This window comes from Sinohyriopsis cumingii, chromosome 5 (assembly GCF_028554795.1).
Source record: "Sinohyriopsis cumingii isolate HCF-2022 chromosome 5, ASM2855479v2, whole genome shotgun sequence".
In the NCBI taxonomy this organism is placed as follows: domain Eukaryota; kingdom Metazoa; phylum Mollusca; class Bivalvia; order Unionida; family Unionidae; genus Sinohyriopsis; species Sinohyriopsis cumingii.
The window spans coordinates 68,228,936-68,236,869 of NC_142965.1; the positions used below are offsets into that span (position 1 = coordinate 68,228,936).

The 7,934-nt window shown below is 34.1% G+C and overlaps 1 long non-coding RNA gene across 1 annotated transcript; it reads left to right on the forward strand.

Moving 5' to 3' along the window:
• Positions 1-976: 976 nt before the first annotated feature.
• LOC149799367 (uncharacterized) lies at positions 977-7,457 on the forward strand. Its single transcript, XR_016421162.1, has 3 exons — positions 977-1,132; positions 4,073-4,208; positions 4,914-7,457. It is a non-coding gene; the product is annotated as an uncharacterized LOC149799367 (long non-coding RNA).
• Positions 7,458-7,934: the final 477 nt, after the last annotated feature.

The window sequence follows — 7,934 nt, forward strand, 5'->3', positions numbered from 1 at the left end:
CATCAAAGTCAAATTCTACCAATTTTTAGTTGTATTAAATTTAAATTATTTTTAAAGTTAAAAAAAAAAGTTTGTGCGCAAAGGAGATATTTGGTGAGAAAGAAAAGAGAGGTATGTATGTCCGTGTTTGATTCCTGTCACAGCTTGGGTCAGGACGGTCTGATACAAGTGCGAACGTTGGGCAAGGATGTGTCAAGGTGTTGATTTCTGCAAAACTTCAGGATGTTCACCGGCCGAGAAGTAAACAAGTTAATTTGACACGTACTTTGTGGTGATATGGCGTGTGGTTCAGGTTACAATGTCGCCCTGGAAGTTCCCCCAAATACAGATTGTCACTACCTCGTGCAGCCAAAGCATATCTCTTCATCCGCCCACATGACGAAGTGCAAATATGATTCTAAGAAATATTTAAAACAATGTCGCCCGCTGTGTTTACATAAAAGCAGTATTTTCTTCATTAAATTCAGTAAAACATTCTGGTTTTTATCAAACATTTTTCACTTAGCACTTAAAATCAATAGTGGCGTTACTTCAACCAGCACTCAGAGGATCGGCCATTTGTCTAGTAAATCTTCTCTGGCAAGTACATCTAAATAAGAAAGGAAGGTCAGGTCGTCAAAACCTGTACCTCAACACGTTATCAAATGTTATCTATCCTAAAGTAATTGCCATTAAATGTGCTTCCATTCGTATCTGTTAAAATACGATCAGAGCCACCAGCCATCTTTGTAACTTTTCAAGGCCGATAAATTGGGGCGCGTGAAGTTGATGACCTGATTTTATTATTAGCCAATTATCGAGGCTTACAAGAGACACACCCTCAACCCCGCCTTCTCTATTGCGAGATGCCAATTATTAGCGCTTATAATTTGTGATTCAAGTTGAGATTAATAGGCAGGATATTTATTGCACCCTTCTCGGCAATATGTTAATATGAAAGGTTGTTTGCCATATGCGTACAAGGTCGTGGAGGACCGGTATAAAACCGGCACCTGGTGCGGATCAGCTGATCGGCAACGAGAACAGCTGATCTCTAACATCGACCCGTAGCGAGCAAAAGAGAGAACCAAGTTGGAAGCAACCCCAGAACGAACTTTCTAGAATCACCTAGCTTCATCAACATACCAAACGTGTAAGTAATTTCTATGTCTAGTTTAAATTTTTGTTTAATATATTGTCTCTGTAATAAGTAGCATTTGCAGATGGCGTAAATGTCGCTGGATCTTTGTTAAGCAAACTTTTGCAGAAACCAAGTGTAGGTGATTAAGAAATTGCTCTTTTACGATCCCAAGACTTTCTTAAATTTATTGAAATGATCCTGGAAGATAACGTGATCCAATTCATGAGGCTGTTCTTGAATAGGACTCTACAATGGTTGAAGACACCTTTGTAATGGGAGACGTACGATGTTTCTTAATATGACGAATTAAAGACGCATGTAAGATAAAACGCCAGTTAGAACCTGTAATACTAATGTATAATGGGGGCACAAAGAGTTCGATTTTGAACGATGAACAAGTCTGGCTTTCTAAAGTATTGAAGAAGTTTTCAATACCTGATGCGTTACTTTTTGTAAATTATATCCTTAATTCTCGTGTATCGCTTAGATTACTAATTATTCTTGCTTCATTCAACTTCTTGCTAATATTATTTAAAATATTCAAAAGTTTGTTCTGTCTTATCTTCCTGATAACTTTGTGTTTCACACTTACCTTCCATACCCGCTTATAGGTTGAGTCCAAATGAAAACTGCACAAATCTGGATCGGCTGTCGCATAAATCGCCGGCAGATCTGGTTCTGTGCAGCTTGTTAGGAGTAATCAGTTCCGCAAACAACATAGATCCTGATCTGCCGGCAAATCATATGACGGTAGATCAGAGCTTATGTTGCATTGCTTTCGGATCTTCTGATAAGTAAATATTTGTTTCATATTATAATTTATAATATTTGTTCATTTGACAACGTTTGAATTATTTCAAGGCATCGTCAACAATGTTTTGTTTTGCATATTATATAAAAACATATTTACGTTGGTTTATATTTTATAACAATACTTGATCAGGCTGGAACCTTGTTCTTCGAAGTGGGTGTTAAAAAAATTTTCGTATAAAATAGAGTCTGCATTTTCTCGCTTCTATCCTTCAAAAATTCATTTATTTTTCTTTAAATCTGCAATTTTAATATGTTAATTAAATAGTGGAATGATAACTAATGCCGTGATAATAATAATAATAATAATAATAATAATAATAATAATATTATTATTATTATTATTATTATTATTATTATTATTATTATTACAACATCGTTCATTTTGTTCACAAATGTCACACATTATAACCTTGTGCACACATGATTACTTCATATCTAAGTCTTTAAAGAACAGATTGAGTCAGAAAATGAGCTGCATCAGTTTTTTGAAAATTGACCAGTTCTGTTGAAGTTCTACTTACATTCATGTTCACACAGCCAGTTAAGAATTGAAACGATAGTTAAAATGAACATGCCTATGGTCTGCGTTCGACATAACCTGAACTTGAGAAAAGACAATCGCGTTGGCGCAATGGCGATGGCGTTTTATTTGTTTCCTTGACTAATTTAACAAAATTGATGTCTAAAAGGTTAAACCTCATTTTGACTTGACCAGTAGACATATATTCACAAATCATCTTCTAGCACGATTAAAAAGGAGACGAGCAGTTCTGTCGGCATGTAATCAAATATCTTTTATAATTAAATCGCTTAAATATGAAATAAAAAAATCAACAAAGCATATTTGTAAGACCGATTCAAGGTGGAAATGGATGTGTGTCTGGTAGATATTTTCCAATGTTTCTGGAACTTGTTATAGACAAGAAGGAATCAGATTACAAATCTAGATAGACATCTGTAGGTTACCGGCAAGTCCTAGATGTAGGGACTACGAAAAACGTAGATTCTTTTGGCACGCACCTTGCTTCAGAGGTCAACCCCATTCATCAGCCAATGAATTTCATCCAGTAAATAGTAAAAAAACAGAAATCATTGTTGTAAATAACGTATTTAATATTGAAAGATAGCAGTGTGGAAGATGGACAACCTGGCAGTTTTATTTTTCTTCTTCTAATTGTGCATGCGGCCACCAAATGTAATATTTTTAACAAGTCATTCTGAGGTCATATCAATTTTTAAATTATGGCTTTGATACAGCTAGAAACCCGGTTTTGCATCCCTTGCATACATATGTTTTTGAAACAGTTTCTTGAGATGCAAATAATTTATATCAACTTTTAAATACCATATAAAATAAATAGAAAATCTGTCAGCATGGCACAACTATGGCTATTCATGACGTCATTCAGAATCTATCCATTGATTCGTCAGCTGGATTATGCCCAATATTTACTTCAGATTTGGCGTAAACATGCTGTTGGCATGATATTGGCCTTTTTGTATCTGAATAAAGCGTTTAAAATGTGTAATGAGGTTGAAGATAGGTTGCAATGTCAAGGATAACAATTCGCTATCTAATTAATGCAACGCTTAAATTTCCAGAATTGTGCATCGCCTCTTTAATGTATCTTAACGTAACATCATATCAATCCTACTTTTACAACAGGCAATAACTCGCATTTATTAGACACCTATACAACACAGTGATGAAGCCGGTAGATAAGGTTCAGGTGATGGTTCAATTATCGGCTGGCATTTGAAGTTATTATTTCTTCGCGCGTGGTCCTGATCTCCTAAGATCTACGTGGTATAGCCAATTGGCTTGAACACAACACCAGTGCTACTCGATACTATTTATTTTTATTTTCTAATTCAGTGTTGTCTCATCTAAGTGTTTACATTGTATTATAGACGGAATTCACATGTTGATTTTTATTTTTAGAAATATGGAGCAGTCATATAAGTGCAGTATGGGCAAAATCTTAAAATTAGAAAATAAAAGCAACAAAACACTTTTACATTTAGAGCATATGTTTAACCGGCTAAATTAGAAAAAGTTGACAGTGAATGAGAGCTTTAATTTAGTATTCTTATAAAAAATTGTCATCATACTATTATTATTATTATTATTATTATTAGAATAAAATGGACCTGAACCAAACAATCGTCGTCCTCCTACTGACACTGGTACTGTTTGCTGACGTCATATCTTCCCGACCTATGACATCGTCAAGCGAAACGGATATCATAAGCGCAGAGACGATATTATTAGAAGGTAGGTTGTGTGTGTGTGTGTCTATATATATATATATATATATATATATATATATATATATATATATATATATATATATATATATATATATATATATATATATATATATATATATATATATATATATATATATATATATGTGTGTGTGTGTGTGTGTGTGTGTGTGTGTGTGTGTAGGAAGGGGAGAGAGATCATGATAAATGAGTTTTTAACAAACTGATAGAAAATGACAGAACACAGAGAAAATCAAAAGATGCTGAAGACAAATGTCGGAATGAATGGTAGAGTTAGCATAGGCAATCGTATTGATCTGCTTCAATCCCATCATTCATTTATACAATTTGCCAATGTATTTGTATGTTTCTATATTCTACAAAGGAATTAACGAAGTACCAAAGCAGATATACATAGTTTAAAATGAGATATATTTTAAATAGTTTGCTGACGAATCAGAGAGTAGTTGACACTTCGTAATGAAATTTCACAAAGTATACATGTTTAGTACCCAGTTAGCCTTGACCACCTAATCCCCGCTCTAGTGGTCTCTTACTCTTGTTTGTCACTAGATGGCGTAATAGTTTCCGATAGCTTTTCCATTTGCATAATTTTTGAAAACTGGAACGAAAGGCTAGATGGTACAGGTACGACAGCTTGATAAATAATGTAAATATAGTGCTTTACGTCTTTATTTTATTATTTTTTCAGCGCTTGTGGGTCTTGAACAGCAGAGAACTCATGGGACATCCGGGAACCACCAACGTCATTACCGTAACGCCCGACCCCGCAGACACACAATGACGGGCACGATGGCCTTGATGGAGACGTGTCTCAAACAACCTGCCAGATGCCATGATCTCATTAAGAAGTCGCGAAACAGTGACGTCCAGGTGATTATTATCGAAAAGTAACACCAAGTGTAAATGGTGGAGGAATGTTTCCAGGAACGAGGAGAGCAGCAGCAACGACAACACAGGCTGTCCTATTGTGACAAGTGCAACCAGTGTATGATCTCAAGACTGAATGTGATAATGCCATATGTTAGGACAGTACTTTAGTGTGTTCTCTGACGTTAGTCGTCCGAGGACTTTTTTTTGCAAGTGCCACCTTCTAAAGAAATATGACGTTTCTTGATTTCCTGACTTTTGAAAGTGTTTTCAAACATCATTCAGTAGTATTTTTTTACAAATGCGGCAATCTGGTTAAAATCGAGGTCTCCGAAACATGGAAGACGGACACCAAAATGAGGCCATGCTCTTTTGATCTTTAGATTCACCAATGAGATTACAGATTTCACATTAATAAATAAAAGTGATAACGTCGTTAGGAACGTATAATTTCTCACGATAACTCTCCCTAACATGAGATGCGATGCTTTATCTGCACAGGATATTCCAAACATCGGCAGATCATGGACTTTGGTCGGTTAACTATTTAATACAGGCAGATCTCGATTTTAACAAGATTGGCAAATGCGGTGTCACGGATGTATTAATATTAATAACTGGATAAATCCTCTAGAAGATTCTTCACGCTCCTCCTTTGTTTGGCATGAATGTTCACCTACATGTTTGTATTTTTGTTCGTTTGTTTTTATGTGTAATTTTTAATCATAAGAGGAAACAGAAGTTATTCATTTCTTACAAAATTTATGTCAAAATTGCATAAACACGTGATGATATGAATGTTAATTCTAATAACATCGTTCAATACAGAAAATATCACAAAATGTCGAAATCTTCACGACAGTTATTCCCTCTCTCTCTCTCCTATTATACTCTAGAACGGTATAATTCGTGAACATTCTGATTCAGAGATAAAAATCTGTTTTATACAATTTGATAAAAACACTACTTATTGGTGCAAGTACAGACAGATGAACTGAATTTATAATACTGAAGTTTTAACAAGCATCTTGTACAATCACTATTTGCATTCTGAATTCCATTGTTAATCACACGATCTTTGTATTTCTATACTAATATTGGACTCAAAACGAAGTGTTTCAATACTTATGATATTTGTAAGAAATATAAGTGTAGGGTGTGTCATTTTTCAGTTAATGTGGGATGTTAATGTTAATTTAGAATGTGTCTTTATTTTTCAAATTGTCAATCACACCAAGGGCAAAATAAGCTTGAAAGTGTATATATATATCACCTGTTATAGAATCATCAACAGTGCTGGAGAGAGAGAGAGAGAGAGAGAGAGAGAGAGAGAGAGAGAGAGAAGCGTCATTATTTTCGTCCATGTCATGCAATATGAAGCAGTCGTCTACAAAACCTGTAGATCGTAGATAATATTTTCTCAAATTTCCTGTTTTACAAACTTCTCAAAGATATTATTAATAATGTGTTCATAGGATGGAGACCCAAGAAAAACAAGTGCTAAAAGAAATTCAGTATCATATATTATTTTGTACCTAATTTGTCTGTTATGATTAATACCTCGGAAAATCAAAGACAATTTGTAAGTGGCGAATAAGCTTGCTGCTTATTAGTGATTGGTATTCCTCTTTCACCTACTGAAGTGGCCTTTTAAAATAAAAAAAAAATTAAAAAATCACAGTCTATTTCTCTACTTTAAATTAATATTGCAAGTCAATTTAATGTGAAAGCAATTCCGATTCTCCAGTTCCATGCAGCGCCAACAGAAATAGAATAAAGATTGTGCCATTTGAAACTCCGTTTTCAACCCCACCAGACCTAGGGTCATAAGATCTCGGCAAACTTGAATCTTGAGATCGATTCGTAAGATCTCGGCAAAACTTAAATCTCGAGATCACGAATATGTGGGTGGTCCAGAGCAGAGGTTTTCCGACATTTCGTAATATTTGCACAGACAGCTAAATCATGTTTTCTTTCGTGGTACCTTAACAGAGTTAAACTTTAGAACGAGAATACGTAGTTTGGATCAAACTTGGAGGTTTTCTTTTAATTGTTCCACAAGTGCAGTGGACGCATCACTGTTTGCATTTTAAGTGTCTATACTAGTTTTGGGACCTGTTTATTAAATTAAAGTAATTAAATGCCAGACATGAAGAAAAAAGACATTACCATATACCTTCATTGTTTTTCTCATTTTTTGCATTTTCCTTATTACACTGTAATCTAGTGGTTTAAATGTTTGTAAGATGTCGCATTATTTCTTTGCTTTTTTATCATATAGATAATATCAAATATTGTTAATTGTATTTATAACTTATGTTTATAACACTTTTATTTGGTACGGATATAAATATGTTTAAGTCCAGACCAAAGCAGGGATAACCGTGCTTTCACATGTTTCTTTTGGTTTATATTTTAGTGTCAGATAAAGCAAAATAGACAGTGCCTACAAATTGAGGCCAATATCCCCCCCCATAAACATCTAACCAGAGCTGAATTTATTTAATTTGATTCCCAAAAGACTTATTTTTTAATATTTGCAAATTGTTATCCTTTTCTGAGTTATATATATATATATATATATATATATATATATATATATATATATATATATATATATATATATATATATATATATGTAAAAGCCAATGACACTAAATATACATCTGATGTCAAATCGCTGTTTGACAGGAATATGGACAGATGCTGGCTTTTTAAGGTTTCCATTACAAAATAACTGATTGAATGAGAAGGGAAACTTTTTCCCAAAAAAGGGTATAGGAATTATTTTGGGCGCTTATTTTATTCAAATTGTAATCCACCAGGCTATTTAGTCGGGATT